The following is a 26,095-nucleotide window of genomic DNA, read 5'->3' as shown; positions in this document are numbered from 1 at the left end:
TCAAAGTAGGCTGGCCAAGCTTCTGCCGCCGGCCCTCTCAGCCAATCACATGCCTGCCGGGAGATACGCAGCTTGTCCTCTCATTGGTGCGTGCTGTCCTTCCTGACTGGTTGTAGCGAGCTGGGAGGGGCACATGTAGAAGCTGCGGGGGTCATGGGCTGTGCCACGAGAGCGGCTTGTAGACGTGATGTGCTGTGGAGCTCATTCTAGTGTATGACATTGTAGTAGAGCTGATACCTATCAGCAGTGACTGGTTAGTCTTTAAACTTTTTTTTATACCATCACGGTGAACGTCTAGTAATCCAAGTGAATAATAGTCAACCTCCGCCTAAACAATTGATAAGGGGAAAACAAGCTGAGAACAATCCAGTGTATGTCGGTATATTGTATAGGAATGACGAGTATACGCGCTGTACATAACACAACCAGTGACCCCTTCAATACTACCCGTCCATGTTCTATCATACAGCTTGTAATATCGTTATTATTCTAGCTATAGACACATCGATATCCTCATAATGAAAGTAATAATGTATTACTAGTCCTGTCCCCCGTGCTCTGTCTGCACGTCTCCAGCCCCTGCTGCAGTCCGTGAGGTAAATCTCTCTCCTCACACCTGAGCGACGCCGTATCTCCGTATAATAACATTATTAATAACACTTTATATAAGAAATGGAGTTCCCTGACAGATATTATCTACGTATTCCATATAAGCTCGAGGCCTCGGTACTTCTGCTGCTCATACATGTATTTTCTGCACTAGACATGGTGAAGAGTTCTGCGTCGTGTGTTCACGGACTGAAGTTCTAAACCCCGCGCTTTTCATGTCCAGACTTTAATATTTATTATTATTTGTTCTGAAAACAACAGACTAAGTAATTCTAATAATACTTCTAATATGTTGCAGCCGCAATTGTGTATTTATTGTACAGTCTATGTAGTTCTATATATACAGCGCATGCCATATACAAAACCGCAATGTTACTGCGTGTAGATTTGAGCTGTGAGCCATGTAGAAGGTAGATAGATATGAGGTAGATATGAGATGAGATAGATAGATAGATATGAGATAGATAGATAGATATGAGATGAGATAGATAGATATGAGATAGATAGATATGAGGTAGATATGAGATAGATAGATATGAGATAGATAGATAGATAGATAGATAGATAGATATGAGATAGATAGATATGAGGTAGATATGAGATAGATAGATAGATATGAGATAGATAGATAGATATGAGATAGATAGATAGATATGAGATAGATAGATATGAGGTAGATATGAGATGAGAGATAGATATGAGATAGATAGATATGAGGTAGATATGAGATGAGATAGATAGATATTAGATAGATATGAGATAGGATTATAGATGGATAGATAGATATTAGATAGATAGATAGTTATGTGTAGGATATTCTCCACTTCGGACATTGTGTAAGGACAGATATCTTTTTAATCCACTTCTATAGACCGCATTCACACCTGCATGGAGATTTCAGAGCAGTGATACATGTAATATTTACCCGCAGTTTAGTCAGTAATAATAATACTTGTTGTGGTTGCTGTAATAGAAAGCTCATTATAGTCGTCTCCTTCATCCGCCGTACCGTATGTGTGCAGTGCAGTCTGATCACTGTTCTAACGAGATATGCGACATTCTTCATAACAAACGCCAGATCGGTAATTAAATGGTGCTGATGTTCATCCCAGCAAAAGTAGTGCAAAATAATAATGATGATCATAATATTTATTATTAATTATTAGTATTATCATTAACCATTTAGTTACACGATTTAGTTTGTTTGGGGGGGGGGGGGAATAGCTTGTTCGGTGTAGATTATTGAGATGATGTTTTGGTTTCCACGTATTTATACTTAGCCTTGTTCTTGTGTTGCCTTCATTTTCTTCCTTACTGCACATATTGGGATTTCTGTAAAACGGATATTTAGTGTTCTGTGTACAGTCGGGTCTGTAGGTGCCATATAGAAGTATGATCGCAGCAAATAACGAATTGTTATTGTGATGGGTAATAGAATGGTGAATGGACCTAGAGAATAATTGTACACGTGCATCACTAATGTATTTATCGTCCCTGGCTTGATATTATGGCACTGCTGTGCTTATTGTCACCTCTACTGGGATCATCAGATGTCTGTAGGGAATGTAGTGCTGGTGACTTGCTGCTAGAGATGGAAGTATATGGGAAGATTTGTCCTGTTCTGTTATTTTTACTGAATATCCATAATTATGTGAACCATTTGTGATGGAACTGTAGATATAACGACTATTCTCAATGCTTATTGAAATCGAAGAGATATGCTGGGAGAACCATGGCTGGCAGTATTATTAGTATTATTATTATTTGCTGTAGTGTTTAAAAAAAAAAAAAAAAAGATATACTGTATATTAACAAATGCATTGTCACACAGCATCATTATTATTATAACTACTATATTACAATCCAGCATTACTTCTGAGGGTATATTCACACTCCACAGATTTGTTGCAGACATCTCTGTGACTGTTCTATACATCTGAATCCATGCACATGCTGCAGGAACAACTCTAATCACATATAAGACAGATTTTTAATTGCAGAAATTTCTGAAACAAATCTGCCACATATGTTAATATTCTTATGCGGTCAACAGGTTTTGACATTTTTTTTTATTAACGCTATAATTTCCAGAGCATACAGCTTAGAGTAAGGAAACATTGGTAGCAACAACAGGGTACAGAAAACAAGAGCTCTTTTCAATATTTCTGATATTATTCGATTATTTACTGGCATTGGAAATGACGAAGTTCGTACTTTTTTCAATATGGCCTCGTTCATAATAATTTTATTCCTTTTGGGAATGTTTTTTGAGCGAGAAAAGTAAAAAAAAATAGAAATATATTCTTGAAGTTTCTTTTGTTTTAGGGCTAAATGTATGTCAAAAGGGTGCCTTTTAGGCATATGTTCATGTGGAAAATGTCAGGAATACTTTTTTTCTGTTAGAGGATATCGTAGTCATCTTCGTAGGAAAAAGCATTCATGACGTTTAGGTTTTTATTATAATGAGAGTCAATTAGGTAACATTAATAAAAATAAATAAAACTCCTTTATATATATATATATATATATATATATATATATGTGTGTGTGTGTGTTTGTGTAAAAAAAATTATATATATATGACACTTTTCAGAAGCGTACAAAAATAAAAAGTCTAGACCCAAAATAAAAAAAGTGTCCTTGTTATGTGAAATGTAAGGTTGTGTTCACATCAGCGTTAGTTTCCGCTGAGGGGTTCCGTCAGAGGTTTCCGTCGGGCTAACCCCTCAGCTTCCGTTTCCCTCATCATTTAACTCAATTGTGACGGAAACCTAGCTAATGGTTTCCGTCTGTCACCGTTCTGACAGGGTTCCGTCGTTTTGACGGAATCAATAGCGGTCGAATCAGCTTCAGTTTGCCTTTCCGTTGAGTGGTTAATCCGACGGAACCCCTCAACGGAAGGGCAACGGTGATGTGAACAGGCCCAAAGTTAGGTGTCTTTTAACCTGTGTTATGCAATGTTTTAAAGTAAATAAGATGGAGGATAAAAACGTTATGGCTTAGGCTGGATGCACACAGTGTTTTGCTGCGTATTCGTTGCGTTTTTAAAAAATTTTTAAGGTAAAAAATGCTGCAGCCAGATGTTACTTTAAAGTTTATAGTGAATTATAGAAAACAATACATACCACTTTTATTAAGACTGGCGTTTACTTTATAGCTTCTCAGCTTAGGCTTCGTTCACATCTGCGTCGGAGGCTCCGTTAGGGGCCTCCGTCGCAGATCCGGCAGGGTTTCCTGGAGATTACTGGAGACAATAGCGTAATCTCCGGTAAACCCTACCGGATCTGTGACAGGGGCCCCTAACGGAGCCTCCGACGCAGATGTGACCGAAGCCTAAGCTGAGAAGCTATAAAGTAAATAAACCAATTTGGAAGTGCAAATCCACCTTCCTCACTTGGAAGTTGCATTCCTTAACTTTTTATTCTCGGAGGTCTCCTCACCCCACAAATAAATTCTTTTATTACTGAATGCAGGGACCAGGGTTCTAAAATACATTACTTGGTATCCATATAGGAGAATTCTGCAATATGAATAATATCTGGGGAAGGAAGATCATCTTAATCAAGTGAACTTGGCCTGCCATGGATATAGGTAATCTACACCAGATCTTCACTTTCCTCCTCAGCCTACCCAGCAGGGGTGAGACATTTAACCTAATATAATGCTCTACTTTCAGTGAAATATACACCCCTAAATATTTAAAGCTTGATTTCTTTTTTAAAACTCGTACCCCTACATTTACTTTAATATTACCTCTCCCTGCCATCTTCAAATTAGACTTCTCCCAATTTATCTTCACCCTAGAAAAAATATCCAAAGCCCTTAATCAACCCCATTACAGTTCCCAAGTCTAAGTTTACATCCCACAAAAACGGCAGCATATGATCAGCATATAATGCCCCTTTCTCTTCCACTCCATATTTAAATCCCATGCACACTTCAGTTTTTTCGACGGTCCGTTGCTCCGTTCTGATCCAAAGTAGAGCATGTCCTACTTTGGTCCGAGAATCCGTGACCGTGAGGCCCATGCAAGTCAATGGGGCCGTCAAAAAAACGGAAGGCACACGGAAGGCATCCGTGTGCTGTCCGTGTGTGACGGAGCCGTTGCCTAGCAACCGCCGGGCGGGCAGAAAAACATTAGAAAAATATTACACTAATCGGCAGCCACTTGTCTCTATCAATAACTGATAGAGAAAAGAGGCTGCTGATTAAAAATAAAATAAAAAGCATTTCATACGTCCCCGGTCGTTGTCTTGGTGACGAGTCCCTCTTCTTCCTCCAGTCCGACCTTCTTTTGTGATGCGGCAGCCTGTGATTGGCTGCAGAGGTGGTCACGTGGGATGAAGCATCACCCCTGTTGGCCGGCCTTCTGACGTCATCCTGACGTGCGTGACCACCACTACGGCCTGTGATTGGCTGCAGCGGCGACATGGATTGAACATCATCGCTGGAGGCCGGACAGGAGGAATGTAAGTATGAACTTATTTATTTTTTTTGATTACATTAAAATTGTATTTTCCGCGTGCCGAGCATGTACTGTCAAGGGGGCTGAAAGAGTTACCACCGATCAGTGCAGCCCATTAACTCTTTCAGCACCCTGGACAGTACCATGCTCGGCAAACGGAAACACGGAAATCACACGGCCGCTAAAACGGGTTCACGGACCCGTCAAAAGCGGCCGTGAAAACGGTGATGTAAGTGTGCACGACGCCTTAGGGCCTGTTCACATCAGACTTGAATTCATGGGTTCCGTTGGACCGTAAGCTATGGCTCAGTGGTTAGCACTATTGCCTGGAGTCCTGGGTTCAAATCTAACCAAGGACAACATCTGCATGGAGTTTGTATGTTCTCCCCGTGTTTGTGTGGGTTTCCTCCGAGTACTCCAGTTTCCTCCCACATCCCAAAAACATACCAATAGGGAATTTAGATTGTAAGCCCCAATGGGGACAGTAAAAAAGAGGACATCTGTACAGCGCTGCATAATATGTTGGCGCTATATAAGTAACTGAAATAATAATAAGCTATGGTTTCCGTTTGGCTTTTCGTTCCTCTGACGGAAAGGTCAAACCCAGCCCGACGCTGATGTGTACACAACCTTAACTGTACTTTCCTCCCTAACATCCTACCCAGAGCATGCTGGGTTTTGAAAAAACAAAACAAAACACCTCTGACCCCCAAAAACACCACCAAAACACAATAGACTTGTTTAAAAAGTGGGAAATTTAGAAAAACTATCGTAAAAAATAAACTCTTTTCTATACAAATCTTGATATATCCACTGCTGAACGTCAATCAGACTGACTTATGAGCTAGGGATGAGTAGTCAGACTGAAGTTGATGCGTATGTCCTTTTTGGAAGTTCTACAGGTTTACATGGGTTTTCTGTTACGTTTTCCCAGATGTTACTTTTTTTTTTTTAAATTAAAACAGTCTATGTGTTTAATGAAACTTTGTAGCTGTTTTTTATTTAGAAAATAAATAAAATAAAAATACCTTTTGGAGATGCAGCTTCTATGTATTTTGGATACATAGATGCTGTATCTTGTGCTGAAACCCAAACTTAGATCTGATCGATAACAGGTGGATCCTGCGTGTCAGAGACATGCAGGACCTGCTGTCACCGAAGCAGTCCGTCCTGCTGAGAAAAAAATGCCATTAAAAACGCAGTGTGTGAGTCCAGCCTAACACATGCTTCTCTCATTCTTCCTCATTCATGAGTGTGGGTGGTGCATCCCTGGGGATTTGATGTTACAGATTTCTTAGCATTTCTTTTCTAGGGGACTAGCACATGTTGTTCTTTTCATTCAGAACTGCTCCAGATTGGCTTTGTGTTTATTTTATTTGTCTTATGTGAGCAGGAAAACCACAGGAAAATAATGACATTCAAATATGGAGACAGAAAAGCACAATTTTGTACGGCCCAGTGGATCCACACACCCATCTTGACACTGAATAATACCCCCATACTGTTATTGAATAATACCGCCACACTATAACCACATAGTGACTGAATAATACCCCCTTACTGTTACTGAATAATACCACCACACCATAACCACAGTGACTGAATAATACCCCCATATGGTTACAGAATAAAAAAACACTATGCAAACACAAATATAACCACATAGTGACTGAATAATACCCCCTTACTGTTACTGAATAATACCGCCACACCATAACCACAGTGACTGAATAATACCCCCATATGGTTACAGAATAAAAAAACACTATGCAAGCACAAATATAACCACAATGTAGTGACCATATAGTGGTAGATGTCAGTTATCACAGGAGCTCTGCAGACCATATAAGTGATAACAACACATTTATATCCAGTGAATCACGGGTTGTTTTCTCTGACTAGAGCCGTTCACGCTGCCTTTTTTTTTCCTTCCGGTCCAAACCACTATGACGACTTATTCCAACCACGACTTCTCTCTGCAGATTTTTTCTCACTTTTCCAGCACCCTCCCCACTCAGTGCCCCATATGATAATAATGATCCCTTAGTGCTCTACACAATAAAAGTGCCCATCAATAACTGTGCCCCCACATAGTAATAATGCCCCTGTAGATATAGTGCCAGAGTGTCCACTTATACATAGTGCCACACAGCCCCCCTCCTTGTACATAGTGCCACACAGTATGCCATAGCGGTTTTTTTTCAGCCAGACACTACTGACAGCAGAAAAAAACACCAGTTTTTTTGCGGACTGTCCGTAAATTTACGGATGGTTGGCAACCCTGTCTGGGACCAGCACCTATCTCTAGAACGGGGTCCCCTAAACCCTGTACCTTTCTCATTTCCCACTGGCACTTGTATTTTCCGACCATGTAATCAAAAAACAGCGTAGCTCGCTGATCTTCACTCTTTCCGTAACTCCTATAGAAGTGAATGGCAATTACAGAAGCAGCGTAGAATCTGCATAAAAAAGCAGCGAAAAAACATATAAAAATACGTGTACAATTAAAACCGCGTAAAAAAAAAGCATGCGTTTTTCACGCATCAAATGTTTTCTGCCTACAAATGACTCATTGTGAACATACATTTGTAACATTCGTTTTTTTCTAGAGCATGCTGTTTGTAGCGTATTTTATATTTCACTTAAAAAATATATGTGTGAAACCATTCTTACAGAATGGAAAAAGTTGTTGGAAAATTCTATAAGAAAAATGATCACGTTTGGATTAGGGCGGATTCACACGACCGTGAATTGCGTCCGTGCAGGCCGCGTGGTTTTCACGCGGCACGCATGGACCAATAGAAGTCTATGGACCAGTACAGACAGTCCGTGCTTTTTGCGCAGCGTTTGTCCGCTGCGTAAAAAGCGCGACACGTTCAATATCTTGGGGTATTTCGCGCATCACGCACCCATTGAAGTCAATGGGTGCATGAAAACCACGCAGGTCGCACGGAAGCACTTCCGTGCGAACTGCCTGTTTCGCGCAACAGCTGTCAAAAGGATGAATGGAAACAGAAAAGCACCACGTGCTTTTCTGTTTACAAACATCCAAATGGTGTGTCATAATGATGGCGGTTGCGCGAAAAGCACGCAGCCGCGCATCATATGATGCTGCCTCACGGAGCAGGTAAGTGGCTTTTGCGCAGGCAAAACGCCGCGTGTTTTGCGTGCGCAAAAACGCCATGGTCGTCTAAATCAGCCCTTAAAGAGGTTTCCCAGGGTTAAAATTTCAGCCCATCTCATTCAAGGTTGCAGTCGGCTGGACTGCCCATCTGGAAATTCTGGCAAATGCCATTGTCTAGAGTGGGCTTCTCTCCTCCTCATCCCTGGCAGGCTTCTGTAGCTTCTCCACTTTCTCTCTGACCTGTCTTTGCATGGGTCAGTCAGTCACCCAACCCCTACAGTCTCGGTTGTGCTCCTGCTAGGTAGGGTTGGGGCCTCATGGAAGGAAAGGTGGGGACTCCCGGATTGCAGAACTGTTCATAATGGGAAGCAGCAGCTTGTCTACACGTGTATGCAGGTGAAGAGAGAGGAGTGAGGTATTGCTGGATTAGACTGTATGTTGAAGGGGGCTGAAGGGATAGTAGTGATGTTTTCCACATGGAACTGTATGTTGGAGGTGTTAAAAGAGAGGCGAAGGATATAAATATGGGTAAAACGTACTGTTTTAGTAAATATTTCCATATTACAGATATAGCTTTGTCATCTGTGGTGTACTTATAATTTGGGGGCCATGTTGATCTTTGTTATTGTGCCCCCTGTCTTCTAACTTTGGATTTTGCCACTCAATAAAGAAGGGCCTGCTGTTTTATTTTTCCTTGATGCCCTTTCCAAGACCCATGGGCCCATTTCCCCCTTTGCTAACAATGCAGTTCCTCTGGGAAGGGAAGTTCTGATGTAATGTACTTACCTCTCTGTGGTCCAGCCGTCACATGAGACTCTTGTCTGGGGTGGCAGGGATGTCGGGCGGTGCAATAATCTGCTGCGGAACCCATGCAGATCAGGGTAACAATACCTATAACTGACCGTGCTCATTGAAGAAATCTATGTCTCTGCTTCTACTACGGTGAGACCGGACAACAGGCTTGACTTTAGCGACTAGGTGAGTCCAGGGAAGCTTACCTAGGCGCACAGATATGCCCTACTGATATTTCAAGAATTTTGTTGTCTATCAAGCTGTCACATAACTCTAATTCGGTTTGGGTCAGGGCAGTGGCGTAGCTATAGAAGTCGCAGTGGTCGCAGTTATAACTGAGCCCTAAAGCCATGGGCCTGCACCACATCTGTCCACGGTTACTGTAGAAATTGAGGTCTGAGTGGTAAACTGCATAGGCCCCTATTGCTACACTAATATCTCCATATACTTACCTTACTCGCTCCAGAGTCAGATTCTCTTCGGTTTGGGGCGCAGCACTGGGTCCTGATGCTGTCCAGCGTCAGAATGTTGTATGTGCGGCTCACATAACAGTATTTGAACATAGGCATTGGAGGCCTGATCTTTTAAGACTCTAGTAACATCCCTGGCTGCTAGTGCTCCATCAATGGGTCACTTAACCCCTTTAGGACGCAGCCTGTTTTGGCCTTGTGGCACAGCCGATTTTTTAAAATCTGACGTGTCACTTTATGTGGTAATAACTCCGTAATGCTTTTACCTATCCAAGCGATTCTTAGATTGTTTTCTCGTGACATATTGTACTTTATGATAGTGGAAAAATGTTCTGCTTGTAAAACGGATAGTAATACCACACAAAATAGTCACTAGTTACCATTTACCATATGTCTACTTTTATATTTGCATCGTTTTTTTGAACATCCTTTTATTTTTCTAGGACGTTACGTTACAAGGCTTAGAACTTTAGCAGCAATTTCTCACATTTTCAAGAAAATTTCAAAAGGCTATTTTTACAGGGACCAGTTTAGTTCTGAAGTGGTTTTGAGGGCCTTATATATTAGAATCCCCCAATAAATCACCCCATTTTAAAAACTGCACCCCTCAAAGTATTCAAAACAGCATTTAGAAAGTTTCTTAACCCTTTAGGCGTTTCACAGGAAATAAAGCAATGTAGACGGGAAATGCACAAATTTATTTATTTTTTTTTTGCTGAAATTAATTTGTAATAAAAAAAATTCTGTAACACAGAAGGTTTTACCAGAGAAATACAACTCTATATTTATTGCCCAGGTTCTGCAGTTTTTAGGAATATCCCACATGTGGCCCTAGTGTCCTAATGGACCGAAACACCGGCCTCAGAAGCAAAGGAGCACCTACAGGATTTTGGGGCCTGCTTATTTTTAAATTATATTTTAGGCACCATGTCGGGTTTGAAGAGGTCTTGTGGTGCCAAAACAGTGGAAACTCCCCAAAAGTGACCCCATTTTGGAAAGTAGACCCCTCAAGGAATTTATCTAGGGGTATAGTTAGCACTTTGACCCCACAGGTATTTTGCTATATTTATTGGAGTTAGTCTGTGAAAATGAAAATCTACTTTTTTTTCTGAAAAAACATAGACATTTTTAATATTTACAAGTAATAATGAAGAAAATGCACCCCAACATTTGTAAAGCATCTTCTGCCGATTACGGAAATACCCCAAATGTGGTAATAAACTGATGTTTGGACACACAGTAGGGCTTAGAAGGGAGGGAGCGCCATTTAGATTTTGGAGCGCTGTAATTGCTGGATTGGTTTTTAGTGCCATGTCGCGATTGCAACGCCCTTTAGGGACCAGTGGAAACTCCCCAAAAGTGACCCCATTTGGGAAACTACACTCCTCAAGGAATTTTTCTAGGGGCATAGTAAGCATTTATACCACACAGGTTTTTTGCAGAATTTAGTAGAATTAGGCCGTGAAAATGAATATAAACATTTTTATCCACTAAAATGTTGAATTTTTTCATTTTCACAAGGGATAAAGGAGAAAAAGTCACACTAAATTTGTAATGCAATCTCTCCCGACTATGACAATACCCCACATGTGGTAATAATTATTTTTTTTAATAGAAATCAATTAACCTTTGCAGGACTGATCCTTTTTTGCTTTTTCATTTTAGTTTTTGATCACTTTTTATTACATTTTATTTAGAGCTTTGGTGACCAAAAAACAGTGATTTTGGCGTTATAAATTCTTTATTTCTGACGGTGTTCATAATGCGCTATAAATGACAATTTTACTTTACGATTATTATTATTATTTACGATTACGGCGATGCCATATGGTTACCATATCGTTTTTTTTATTTTTGTAGCGTTTGCACAATAAAATCACTTCTTTATAAAATAATTTATTTTCTGTGTCACCATATTCTGAGAGCCGTAACTTTTTTTATTTTTCAGTCAAAAAAGCGGTGTAAGGGCTTGTTTTTTGCGGGACGGGTTGCAGTTTTTATTGGTACTATTTTGTGGTACATGCGACTTTTTGATCACTTTTTATTCTATATTTTGGGAGGGGTGTTGACAAAAAAATAGTGATTCTGGCATTGTTTTTAGTTAGTTTTTTTGCGGCGTTCACTGTGCGGTACAAATAACATTATCGTTTTATAGATTGGGTCGTTACGAACGCGGTGATAACAAATATGTGTACTGTTTTTTAACGTTTTCATCTTTTTCCTATAATAAGAGACTTATAGGAAAAAAAATCTTTTATTTTTACACTTTTCTAAAACATTTTTATTAACTTTTTTACCCTTTTTTTTTTTTACTTTTTACACTTTCTTTTTTTACCTGCCCTTCTGATCGCTGCTAGAATACATTACACTACCTAGGTAGTGTAATATATTCCAACTGTCAGTGTGACGTCACAGTCACTCTGACAGTTAGGGTATGTGCACACACACTAATTACGTCCGTAAGTGACGGACGTATTTCGGCCGCAAGTCCCGGACCGAACACAGTGCAGGGAGCCGGGCTCCTAGCATCATAGTTATGTACGATGCTAGGAGTCCCTGCCTCGCTGCAGGACAACTGTCACGTACTGAAAACATGATTACAGTACGGGACAGTTGTCCTGCAGCGAGGCAGGGACTCCTAGCATCGTACATAACTATGATGCTAGGAGCCCGGCTCCCTGCACTGTGTTCGGTCCGGGACTTGCGGCCGAAATACGTCCGTCAATTACGGACGTAATTAGTGTGTGTGCACATACCCTTAGGGTATGTTCACACGCTGAGCCAAAAACGTCTGAAAATACGGAGCTGTTTTCAACGGAAAACAGCACTTGATTTTCAGACGTTTTTTGAGCAACTCGCGATTTTCGCTGCGTTTTTTGCGCCGTTTTCGCTGTTTTTCCAGCCGTTTTTGGAGCTGTTTTCAATAGAGTCTATGAGAAAACGGCTCCAAAAACGTCCCAAGAAGTGTCCTGCACTTCTTTTGACGAGGCTGTAATTTTACGCGTCGTCTTTTGACAGCGACGGGTAAAATGACAGGTCGTCGGCACAGTACATTGGCAAACCCATTGAAAGCAATGGGCAGATGTTTGCCGACGTATTGCAGCCATCTTTCCAGGCGTAATTCGAGGTGTAAAACGCCTCGAATACGCCTGAAAATAGGTCGTGTGAACCCAGCCTTAGTCTACGAGGACCAGCCAGAGGCTGATCCTCATAGGCTTGCATACATGGCAGACTCGGAGGTCGTTGTCTGGCCCCCGGGTGCCATCACAAGCATCAGCAGCCCCCACGATTGCATGGGGGCTGCTGATGTGCTACAAACCCCCTACATGCGGAGATCGCAATCGATCACCGCAATTAAGGGGTTAATTGCTGAAATCAGCGGAAATCAGCCGCTGATCGTCATACAGTGGAGTGTCAGCTGTCAGGGACAGCTGGCCTCCCAGTTCCCGATGCACACTGTCGCCGACAGTGTGCACCGGGAACTGCGCCTAACTGTAAGACCCAGTGCGCTAAGACACTGGTCACCCGGACGTACAGTTGCGTCGTGGTGTGCCTAGGGGTTAAGAGACCTAACAATGCAGCTGAAAGTTCCGAGTGGGCTGCGGCCGTCAGACGTGATAAGTTTGGGGGGGGGCACAAGAAGAAATTTTTCCCAAGGTCCTATGAGCCTTTATCTACGCCCCTGCATGTAACACAACATTTACGCTTCAGTGGCCACTGATCATCAGGAGTTAGGCCTAATTCAGATGACCGTATTATACGTCCGTGTGCGGTCTGTTAAAAAAACGGACAGCAGACGGACCTATGCAATTCAATAGGGCTATTCAAATGTCCGTGGTTTTTCACACAGCATGTGTCCGTTGCGTGAAACTCACTGCAAGTCCTATTTTAGTACGTTTTCGTGGACCACGTTGCCCATTGAAGTCAATGGGTGCTTAACCAGTTCAGGACCGGGCTATTTTGCGCCTTCAGGACCAGACACCGTTTAGCCATTTTTAGCACGTGTTAGTTAAATGGCTATAACGTTTTTATTTGTTGGGCTAACGACGTGATTTTTGAGACGTTTTTTCCGTAGACAATGCAGGTTTCATTTTTTATCATTTTTATACACACCTTTTTTGCGATTTTAGAATTTTTATTCATAAAGTTTGAAAATAATAGTAAAAAAATAAGCTTTTTTACGTTTCAGCTATTTTTTGGGGGTAATAACATAGTTTTAACCTAAAATAGACCTTTTATTTGTGATCGTCATTGTCTACCGTAAATTTTAATATATTACATGTCTATATTAGGGTAATTGGGTCAGCGCTAGCGTTACAACAATGATTGGCGGGGGGAACATGTTTTTTTGGGGTGGGTATTTTATGTGTATTTATTATTAAATTTTTTTTTGCACTTTACTTTATTATTTTTTTATTACTATGGTCTGTCCCCCAAAGGTCAAAAAAGACCTTTGGGGAACTTTATATATATTTTTTCTTTCTTTTACACCATCTTTTCCACTGTAACTGGAGCTGCACAGCAGCCCCAGTTACAGGGGAAATCAGCCCTCTCATAGTGACGATTGTCACTAATAGGGCTGTGCTGGGTCTTGTAAGACCCAGCAGCAGTCTGTCACTAACGGGACCCGGCGGTCATGTGACCAGTCACATGATCACCGGGAGGAATAGAGACAGCGGCGCGGCCGCTGCTGCTGTCTCTATTCCTATACACAGCGTTCATTGAACGCTGTGTAAAAACACATCGGAGAAGACAGAAGCAGTGAAAGCTGCTTCTATCTTCTCCTCAGGGTCCCCGGCAGTCACTGACAGCCAGAGACCCGACATTCAGCTGCCCGATCGCGCGGGCAGCATGTTAAAACCCGAGCCGTAAAAAGTCTATGGCTCGGGTTTTAAGGACCCTGACCGCTGGCCGTAAAAATACAGCCAGCGGTCGGGAACCAGTTAAAAAACACAGACAGCACACGGACGACATCTGTGTGCTATCCATGTTTTTCACACACTAGTTGCTAAAGAAATGATGAGAAAAAATAAACACTGATGCCACACGGCAAGCACACTGATACTACATGGAACTGAAATACGGTCCGTTTTTTGCGGACGCAAAACTGACACGTTCGTCTGAATTAGGCCTTAGAGAAGCTGGAACCACAGTCTTCAGCTGATCATTTGCCGGCTTCCATTTAAATCTCACAAAGTCAATCCCTTTAAAATGGATCTGTCTTCATACTATTCATGAGAGCAACAATCCCTGTGCCCCTCTCACTGCACATCAATGGTTACTGTGTATACATGGAGATACATGGCAGCCCATCAATCACTGATGAGAGGGCGAGGGAAGCGCTCCCCTTATGAATTCAGTGAACACTATTTGCCAAATGGCACAATATTTTTTTGTGGTGTTTGAACTAAGAGTATTGCAGCCCTGCGTACTTCTAACATCCTAAGAGAAATGCACCTTAATATTTCTTTCACTCATAGCAGTGCCCCAAATTGAAGGTGCACCTTTTAAGGCCTAGTTTTACTTGGATGATTTTTGGCCACAATTTCATGTTTCTATAAGCTGCGAAGAGCTAGAACATATATTCCACAATTTATAGAATTAGATCCCTAATAGTATTCATATAGGGGTGTAATGAGTTTTTTTTATTTGTTTTATTTTGTTTTGTTTTTGGGTTTTTTATTTCCAAATAGTGCGCAAGTGAGCAATTGTGTAATGAGATAAGGTGCCCAAAAATTATTAAATGAAATTACATTTAAATGGGCATCATGGGAAACTGCAAAAGGCATAAATACAATTTGTCATTTATTGATTAATTATAAATTCGAGAGCATTCTGTTATGCAAAGCCCTGATTTGGGGGGACACAAACGTATGTTGTGGTTTTATTTCATGCCCCTTTCATACACACGTGGCATCTCCTGAAACCAGCTCCGTAATTTCAGCCGTAATTGCAGTTATCATGTGCACATATAGAGTGCTGCTTCCTATTACTTTGCTTTACTCATGCTCACACTGTGAATCGCTGACACACTTGTAGCAGTGGCTCACAGTGACCCATTGAAGTGACTGCATGAGATTTGGAAGACACTTTGCAAGCAAGCAACAGAAAAATGTGCAAAGCTTGAAAATATGGCAGTCAGCCTACACTCTATACTTTTCTATGCATTTGTGCCATAAAAGTGATGCAATTACATTAATAAACAGAGGCGCAACTAGAGGCTCCTGGGTCCCAATGCAAAATGTGTCATTTGGCCCCCACCTACCATGTGTCATTTATAATACTAGTGACAATACTGGGCACCAGGGCCTGAGTGCGACTGCTACCTCTGTCCCCCTTGTAGGTACACCCCTGTTTATAAATATGCCTTAGATCCTGATAATCAGCAATATAAACGTATTACACCAATTAACCCCTTAACGACCGGCGTATAGTGTTTTTACGTCGGTCGTTTAGGGTAGTTCTTCTGAAGTGTCGGCTTTTCACGTCGACATTTCAGAAGAACTTTCCCCGCATCGTGCGGGGTGCTGCTGAAGCCCGTGCTGTTAGTAACAGCCTCGGGCTTCAGGGCAACGATCGGAGACCACTAGCAGTGGTCTCCGATCATATTTAAACCCTCAGATGCGGCACTCAATAGCAAGTGCCGCACTGAGTGGTTTGGGAGGGGGCCGCATCGGAGCTGTTTTTGCGGGGATCTGAAGTCCGGGCTGCTGGTAACAGCCTCGGGCTTCAGGTCAACGATCGGAGACCACTAGCAGTGGTCTCCAATCGTATTTAACCCCTCAGATGCGGCACTCAATAGCAAGTGCCGGCCGCATCGGAGCGGTTTTCGCAGGGATTGCATAATCTGCCTCTGAAGCCAAGGCTGTTAGCAACAGCCTTGGCTTCAGAGTGATGATCGGAGACCAATAACAGTGGTCTCCGTTCATGTGATCACTGTGAGAACCATTCACAGTGATCACAAAATGTAAACAATGTGTTTCTCCTCCCTGTCTCTCCTTGCACTTATTGCTTTGTATGAGAAGAGACTGAGAGAGAATTTTACAGTGACACCAAAGACACAAAATTACCAAAAAATCTAATATATATACTTTATATAAACTTCAATTGTATACCTAGGCTAGGGTTATCCTTAGGTGTTATTCTAGGTTCTATTCTAGGTTCTATTCTAGAATTAGTCTAGAGTTAGCCTAGGTTTAATCTAGGGTTAGCCTAGGTTTAGTCTAGGGTTAGCCTAGGTTTACTTTAGTCTAAGGTTAGCCTAGAGTTTTTGTAGCGTACGTGGGTGACGTCTGTGTATTTTTTGTGTAAAAAAAAGTTTTATAGTCTACGTGTTTGTTTGACATCAGTTTTTTGTGAAGCGTGCTTTTGTGACGTCCGTGTATTTTTGTCTGTGAAAAAAAACAAAAAAGTAAAGAAAAAATAATACATTTGTCTGCGTGTGCGTCTGGTTACAGTCTTTGTTGCACGTGTGTGTAATTACAATGGCCCATAGAAGGTTCACGGTGGAAGAGGCATACGCCATGTCAATTTCTGACTGATGAAAGTGATACAGAAACCGCGTCCGAGGTAGAAATGTTGTCTACCAGTGATAGCGACGACAGTGATACGCTTTCTGCAAATGCAAGTGTCGCTGCAGAGTCCACAAGCACAAGGCATGTCGCAGAAGTACCACAAAACACGGCCCACTCTATTCCCCCAGAATATATTGAGTGGGTACCCACAGAGTTATTTTCCACTAATATCCCAGAATTTATTGCCACACCAGGGATAAATATTAACGTGGAAAATGTTTTACAAATATTCATTACAGATTAACTATTGTAGCTGGTTGTTAACCAAACCAATCTGCATGCTCGCCAATTCTTTGCTGAAAAGGCAACGTCCTCCTATGCAAAGCAGTGGCACCCCACAAATACTGGGGAACTTAAAAAAAATTTGGGGCTCATCCTCAACATTGGGTTAGTGAAAAAGCCCTCAATCCGGTCATATTGGGCAACAAGCCCTACACCTGCCACCTGTTTTTCTAGCCGTTATGACCAGAAGCAGATATGAAGTGCTAATGCGCTTCCTTCATTTTAACGACAATCACCAGCCCCCCCCATTCGTAGTGATCCAGGCCGTGACCGCCTGTGTAAAATAAGGACCCTGATAAAAATTTTGGAGGAGTCATTTATGCCGGTGCACAACCCCGGTGGATGAATCGCTGATGAGTTACAAAGGCAGGCTCTCATTCCGCCAGTACATCCCCTCAAAGAGAGCAAAATATGGGGTTAAAATCTACAAGCTCAGTGAGAGCGGTACAGGCTACACATCTGCCTTTAGAATTTATGAAGGCAAAGACCGTGATATTAACCCCCCCAGGATGTCCCAGTGAGCTAGGATGCAGTGGCAAAATAGTCTGGGACTTGATGCAGCCTCTGCTGAATAAGTGTTATCAGTTATACACTGATAACTTCTATGCCAGCGTCCCCTTGTACAAGCACCTGCATGCTGCAGACACAGGGGCTTGCGGAACAATCCGCAAAAACAGAAGGGGCTTGCCACAGGAGCTGGTGAGAAAACGCCTGAGAAGGGGGGAATCAAGTGGTCTTTGCAGTGGAAACCTTGCAATAAAATGTAATGACCGCAAGGATGTGTTCATGCTAAGCACTGTCCACACAGACACAAAAGTGACAGTGAGGGAACGTGGTGCCACCTCTGATAAAGAGAAGCCGGTCTGCATCACCAAGTATAATAAATTCATGGGGGCAGTGGATTTGTCTGACCAGGCTTTACAGCCATACCTGGTGCAAAGAAAGTCCCGCGCCTGGTATAAAAAGGTGGCCATCCACCTTATTCAGATGGCAGCATTCAACGGCTTTGTGCTGTACAAAAAATCAAATGGGCAAAATAAATTTTTTCAATTTCTGGAGAACATAATTGAACACCTTTTATTTGCGTCCCCTGACCCCAGACACAGCCATGAGGCAGAAGATGTCCGACGGCTTGTGGAACGTCACTTTGCATGCCCTGTGCCGGCTACTGAAAGAAAAACAATACCCCCAAAAGCGATGCAGAGTGTGCAGCAAAAATGGCATACGAAGGGACACGCGATTTTATTGCCCTACATGTCCCTCTAATCCTGGTCTCTGTAACTATCCATTCTTTGAAATTTATCATACAGTCCCACATTATTAACTCATTTACTTTCACACCGTTTTTGTAGGGAGAACCAAAAGGGAGGGCTGCTCATTGGATAATGTTTCACTGTAAAAATGCAGCAATACTGTATTTTCTGGAAAAAACAATTTTTATTTCTTTCCACCTATTAAAAATACTCACTATACCACTAGATGAATATTAGCAGGACATTTATACTTGTCAAAATGACCTGCAGTACCACGGCAAATATAGCGTGGTTCCTTAAAATCAGCTCTGGCATAAAAAGGCCTCCAAAAGCCAAAATGGACTCCTTCTATGATATGCCCTATAACGGGTCCATATAATAGATTAGACACACATATTTGGTATCGCCGTACACGGGAGAAATAGAATGTGGAAAGGTGTCACTGTTACCAGTATGTCATATGGTGTTACGAAATGGCTTAAGAAAAGTGACACTTTTATAAAAAAAAATGCAATTTACATTTACTTGGCCCAAGTTTGGCCAATTTCTGTAAAAAGTATGAAGGGTTAAAACAGAAATTGAACCGCTAGAAATAGAATTTGGGGTGTGTATTTTTTTGTACTGTGGTCATTTTTGGTAAATTCTGACAGTCTGCCACTCCAGTACTATGGCAAATGCAGCATGGTGCACTAAAATTAATTCTGGTGTGACAGGCCTCCAAAAGCCAAAATGGACTCCTTCTATGATATGCCCTATAACGGGTCCATATAATAGATGAGACACACATATTTGGTATTAACGTACACGGGAGGAATAGCAGAATGTGTATACATTTGTATGATACAATTACTTTTATTTTCAAACTGTTACATTTTAAATGATGAAAAATCCAAATTTTTCTTTTTTTTCTGTCTTTCCGCGTCTATAAAAAAAAAGTAACAAAAATGTTACCTATACATATATACCACAAAAAGGAAGCACTACATGTCCCAAGAAAACAGTGCAAAATTCACATTGATACATAAAACACATACAGAGTTAGGGTATGTGCACACGATAACTTCAATTACGTCTGAAATTATTGAGCTGTTTTCAGGAGAAAACAGCTCCTGAATTTCTGACGTAATTGCATGTACTCGCGTTTTGCGGGGCGTCTTTTATGGCCGTAATTTGGAGCTGTTCTTCATTGGAGTCAATGAAAAACGGCTCCAATTACGTCCCAAGAAGTGTCCTGCACTTCTTTTGACGAGGCTGTAATTTTACGCGCCGTCTTTTGACAGCGACGCGTAAATTGACAGGTCGTCGGCACAGTACATCGTAAAGCCCATTGAAAGTAATGGGCAGATGTTTACCGACGTATTGGAGCCGTTTTTTCAGACGTAATTCGAGGCGTAAAACGCCTCCATTACGTCTGAAAATAGGTGGTGTGAACCCAGCCTAATACTGCGTTACATCTGTGAATAGCAAAACTGCGAAAATTGCTCTGGTCACTAAGGTTTAAAACACCTTCGGTATTAAGGGGTAATAATTTTCAATGTTACCACCAGGCTTGGATCAGTCCCTTATCCAAAATCTATATATAATGGAAAAGGCCACAGCTAACAGACTTTTTTGCAAAAAAAAAAAAAAAAGTCCCCAGTTAATTTACGCCATGTGTTTTTGTGACGTTTTGCCTCCGTTTGAGAAAGGCTCTAGTATGAGCCGAAACATCAATGAACACGTGGTGAATAAAATGAGGTTTTATGCAATGATGTCTGTTTGCCATCGTCTTTTATTCTGGTATTGCTGGCATAGGAACAGTCAGCTGATCTACGTTTTGATTGTAAAACCTTAGCAGCTGTATTTATTAATATATTAGTAATTTGTTAAATCCACTACTGGGAGGAACTTACAGAATACAGAAAAGCCTGTTTAGGCTGGGTTCCCATGGGTCGGGTACGTTGCGTAAAAGTACGCTGCATATCAAATCTGGGACCCGCAGCAAATTCCGCCCGAAAAACCGCACCAAATTGTGGTGCAGTTTTTGGGGTGGAAACCAGTGCATGAAAAAAAAAAGTCTATACTTACCCGGCCATTGTCATGCCATTAGCGGTCCCGCAGCACATGTGACCGCTGCAGCCTGTGATTGACTGCAGCAGTCGCATGGGATGAAACATGGGTGGAGAACAGAAGCAGGCGTCACTATGACAATGGCTGGGCTGAAAGTTTGTTGGTTTTTTTTTGCGGCGGAATCTTTTTAGCCAAACACAGGAGTGGATACAAAAAAAAGGAGATGCGTCAGTGTTTTTTATTTTCACCTTTCCTTCCTTTTGGATCCACTTCTGTTTCTGGACTTTCGGATTGAGATCATATATAATATAGTGGCTAATTATTGTGTTACTAATATATTTTGTTATTTATTTATGTTCCAGATAACAAGTGAGAAGTCAAGAAAGAAGTCATTGCCACAAGACATTCTCACCAGATATCCTGTGATTTCAGGAATGCACTGCAAAGCACTATACTTTAGAGCTCTCTTCAGACACTGAACATCACGCTCCAGCTGCTCCATGCCTGAAAGAAGCCAGGCAGATCAACAAGGGAACTCCTTTTAACACTGGATTGTCTCTCTTGCAATCAGGTCTTCTCAACAAAGGTGCAAGCATCCAGATGCCACTTTCTACATGGGACTTGCACAATACAAAGTAAAGTGCGCTGACTGGTGGTGATGGATGATTGTATATCTGATTCTATGAACAGGGTACGGCATTTGTATGATTGATTCCACATATTTATTGGACGTTTATGGTTAAGAGATGGAGGTATATTTACACATATGTTATATGTTACATTTATTATATGGAGATAGTAACCACTGTAAGGCCTTGTCCACACGTAACGGAATTGCTGCATATTTTCAGTCGGAATTGCAGCAAAGTGGATGAGATTTAACAAATTTCATCCACATGCTGCATAAAATTTCTGTGCAGAAATTCACCTGCGGTGCGTATTTTTCGTACTGCGGCATGTCAATTCCTGCTGCGGAAAGTGAACTGAATTGCTGCGTTTTTCAGAGGAGATATCACCATCTCCTAGAATTGAAAATAATGCAGCAAAATCCTTTCCGTTTTCTGCAGTAGAAAATGCAGGAAATGGTGCGGTTTTTCCACAGCGGATTTTCTGCTAGTTTCTACGGAATTGCTGCAGAAATTTTCTGCAGCAGTTCCGTCAGGTGTGGACAAGCCTCTAGGCTACATGCGCACGTTGCGTAATTTGGTACAGAAAATCTGCATCAAAACCACAGGTACTTCCGCAGGCACAATCCACACCAGATGCGTTTTTTACATTTTGATGTGTGATTCCAGCCTAAAGAGAGGACTTCTGTTGCTCCTGTTTTCTGGTATCTACTCCTGTGTTTGGCTCTAAAAATTGCCTGTGTGAATCTAGCCTTTAGGTCATGTCCACACAATGCAGCTTGGTGCAGTTTTTGATGCATTTTTTTTTTTTGCGAAAAGACAAAGATGTCGGGCCTCATTTATCAAAACGGTCTAACTGTAAAACTGGCCTTGTTACCTATATCAACCAATCACAGTACAGCTTTCATTTCTCCAGAGCAGTTTAAGTTGAGCTCTGATTGTTGCTATGGGCAACAAGGACAGTTTTTTTTGTCAGTTTTGATCAATTAGACCCAATCTCTAGAGAAGTAGTAGTACAGAAGTAGGGCACGGCCAGACGTGGCGGAATTGCTGTGGAATTCCACTGTGGACAGTCCACAGTGGAATTCTCCAGCGGACGTTTTTACAGTTGTTTCAATACATTTTTAGGTAAGTTAGTTCAGACGTTGCGGAAAACTCCGCTGCGGACCATAGGCTGCAGTGCGGAATTTTCCCTCCACAGCATGCACTGTCTGTGGCGGAGAAGAAGCGGAATTTCACTGCGGATTTCAGCCTTTGCAATGCAAAAACTGAAATCTGTGGCAAGTCCGCTGTCTTTTCTGCAACGTCTGAATTACCTGTCAAATATGCAAATGTTGGTGCAGATTCGTTGCGTAATTGCCCCAAATCTGCACCAACATTTGCAAGGGAAAAACTCTGCCAAGTCTGGCTGTGCTCGTAGGGTGCTTCTCATTTGATCAGAGATGGATTGTCTAACAGATTCAAACATTATATTAGTCTTCACATCTGCATTGGAGGCGCCAGTTCTAGCAGATTTGCATGTAGCGCTATTTTTGCCGTCAAAACAACGGAAACAAAGACTGAACCTTATCTGAACACATTGTAAGTCAATGGGTTCCATCAGTAGTCCTTGGGGACTTTTGTAAGACAGTGAAAGGCACACAGATCTATGAATGGAATCCCTATTCTAAGATTTCCCATGAAAAAAAGTAGGTAAATTTTGTGCCCAATCACTTGTCCAAGTCAATAGGGAAAGATGGCTGAGGGGGCATAGCCATGTAATGAAGGTCTCTATTTAGGGTTTGTTCACACGGCAGCGTCCGTTACAGCTGAAATTACGGTGCTGTTTTCAGGAGAAAACAGCACCGTAATTTTAGCTGTAATGGCATGTGCAGGCGTCTTTTGCTGCGTCCATTACGGACGTAATTGGAGCTGTTTTTCCATGGAAAACGGCTCCATTTACGTCTGAAGAAGTGACAGGCACTTCTTTGACGCGGGCGTCCTTTTTACGCGCCGCCTTTTGACAGCACAGAACATCATAAGAAATGAATGGGCAGATGTTTGCCGACGCTTTTGAGCCGCATTTTTGGACGTAATTCGGGGCTAAAATGCCCGAATTACGTCCGTAAATAGTGTGTGTGAACCCAGCCTTAGGATGAATGCAGCGGAAGACGCATGAGTTGCCAGGACTCTTGAGGAAATATCACATGACGTGGCTGGTTTGTTCTGCTTCATCGAACGGATGGACGTTGGCGTGTCAGGTGAGAAATATCAGAGAGCAAACACCCTGCAACCATTGCTGGAAGAACACAAGCTGCCATGAAGCTGCCACCACCATTCTCTGGGCACTCATCCACGTGGAAGGCACTCTAAACCGATTTTGGTATGAATCCATCATTGCAGATCACGTCCACCCATACATGCTGTTTGTCTTCCCTGGGGCAGATGGAATCTTCGGGCAAGACAATGCGACATGTTACACGGCTGGAAATGTCTGACAGTGGTTGGAAGAGCACGACCAAGGCTTCCAAGTACTTTCCTGCAACATAATTCGCCAGACTTGAACCCAATTGGGCATCTGTATTATTTGCTATATGGATCCTCCCCCACACACCCTCCAGCAAATGTGGGATGCACTGCAGTCAGCATGGTTCCGGGTACCTGAGACAACCTACCAGCACCTTATTGAGTCACTCCCAGCCCATCTAGCTGTTGTCCATGCTGCACACGGGGGTTACTCTGGATATTAGCTGGTGGTCAAAATAATGTGACTCGACTGTGTACATCAACATTTAAAAAAAGTGCTAATGTTTATTTACTCACAAATGGCATACAGTTGCCACAATGCAATCAGGAACGTAACATTCTCCTGTAATTCACCAAACCCGGACTGCTAGAAAGTGAAGCGTGATTGGTCACTCCACAGAACACGTTTCTATTGCTCCAGAGTCCAGTAGCGGATTGCCATCCGACGCATGGCATTGTGCTTGATGATGTAAGGCTTGCATGCAGCTGCTCGGCCATGGAAACCCATGCCATGAAACGCCTGGTGCACAGTTTTTGTGCAGATGTTAGAGGCTCTGTCACCAGATTTTGCAACCCCTATCTGCTATTGCAGCAGATAGGCGCTGCAATGGAGATTACAGTAACGTTTTTATTTTTAAAAAACGACCATTTTTGTAGTTATGCAAATGAGGCGTGCAAAAGTCCAAGTGGGTGTGTTTAAAAGTAAAAGTCCAAGTGGGCGTGTATTAGGTGCGTACATCGGGGCGTTTTTAATACTTTTACTAGCTGGGCGCTCTGATGAGAAGTATCACCCACTTCTCTTCAGAACGCCCAGCTTCTGGCAGTGCAGACACAGCGTGTTCTCGAGAGACCACGCTGTGACGTCACTCACAGGTCCTGCATCGTGTCAGACGAGCGAGGACACCGGCACCAGAGGCTTCAGTTGATTCTGCAGCAGCATCGGCGTTAGCAGGTAAGTCGATGTAGCTACTTACCTGCAAACGCTGATGCTGCTGCAGAATCAACTGTAGCCTCTGGTGCCGGTGTCCTCGCTCGTCTGACACGATGCAGGACCTGTGAGTGACGTCACAGCGTGATCTCTCGAGAACACGCTGTGTCTGCACTGCCAGAAGCTGGGCGTTCTGAAGAGAAGTGGATGATACTTCTCATCAGAGCGCCCAGCTAGTAAAAGTATTAAAAACGCCCCGATGTACGCACATAATACACGCCCACTTGGACTTTTACTTTTAAACACACCCACTTGGACTTTTGCACGCCTCATTTGCATAACTACAAAAATGGTCATAACTTGGCCAAAAATGCTCGTTTTTTAAAAATAAAAACGTTACTGTAATCTACATTGCAGCGCCGATCTGCTGCAATAGCAGATAGGGGTTGCAAAATCTGGTGACAGAGCCTCTTTAACATTTATTTTTCTGTTGATGGAGCGGAATAAAAATGTTACCGGCCAGGCTGTCCTTTGGGTGGAGCATGCAGTGCCCCGCGCTTGCTGCCATCTCCGTATACCTACCCTGTCAGCTCCTGAGTCAATGCCTTTTTGGCTTTGGGCGCAGTGCTGGGTCCTGTAACTACCTGTTCAGTGTCACGACGTAATGATGCTACAGGACCCAGCGCTGAGCCCTGAGCCAAGGAGGACTGGACTCCGGAGAGGGGAAGGTAAGAATATTATTGAGCCTATCTTGTGTGATTCGATCTGCTGGGGCCATGTATCTAAGCCTATCATGTGAGATACTGTCTGCTGGGCCCCTTTACTTAAGCATATCATGTGTTCATGAAATTAATACATCAAACTTACACAACCACCACAAATCCTCAACTAGTGCCTTGGGGGACAACTTGGCAGCTGCTTTTCCCTAAATCAAACTGAGCCCACTCTGTTGTTTCTCCTGTTCAAGTAGAAATCAGTCTGTGCTGTGTAGCTGTGGGACTAATTGAGTAATTGGGGTCCCAACACTGTTCATTTGATTATAATTTACTGGTTTATTTTTTAACAAAGCACATGATTAGTAAATGTTTTATACCATTCATATATTTCATTCTTTGCCTACGCTGTACCATAGAATTGGTGATGTTTGTAAAGCGCAGGAGGCCGCCACACAATTAACCTTTGCCCTGGACCCCAAAAAGGCTAAAGATGGCCTTGGTTACGTGTAACATAGCCCTATCTTACCCAGAGTTGTTGGCAGATGTCTAGTCTACCAGGATAAGTTGCAGACTCAATACAAAGGGAACTTTGATCATTTCATATGTAACTTTCTGAGCAAAATAACCAAGAAAACCCAGCCACTTTCCAATAGGTTATGAAATTAACTTTGTATCTTGTCATACATCTCAGTGGAGGACCTT

The 26,095-nt window shown here is 42.3% G+C and overlaps 1 long non-coding RNA gene across 2 annotated transcripts; it reads left to right on the top strand.

Annotated features, from left to right (window-relative positions):
• The first annotated feature begins 152 nt into the window (after window positions 1-152).
• On the top strand, window positions 153-21,328 carry LOC142761279 (uncharacterized). Of its 2 annotated transcripts, none has more exons than XR_012883590.1 (3): window positions 153-253; window positions 4,123-4,200; window positions 20,981-21,328. It is a non-coding gene; the product is annotated as an uncharacterized LOC142761279 (long non-coding RNA). The 2 variants fall into 2 exon arrangements; XR_012883591.1 differs by having other exon boundaries at window positions 4,123-4,248.
• The last annotated feature ends 4,767 nt before the right edge of the window (window positions 21,329-26,095 follow it).

The sequence above is a fragment of the Rhinoderma darwinii genome, chromosome 4 (assembly GCF_050947455.1).
Source record: "Rhinoderma darwinii isolate aRhiDar2 chromosome 4, aRhiDar2.hap1, whole genome shotgun sequence".
NCBI lineage: Eukaryota > Metazoa > Chordata > Amphibia > Anura > Rhinodermatidae > Rhinoderma > Rhinoderma darwinii.
This window is presented reverse-complemented; position numbering and strand designations above follow the sequence as displayed.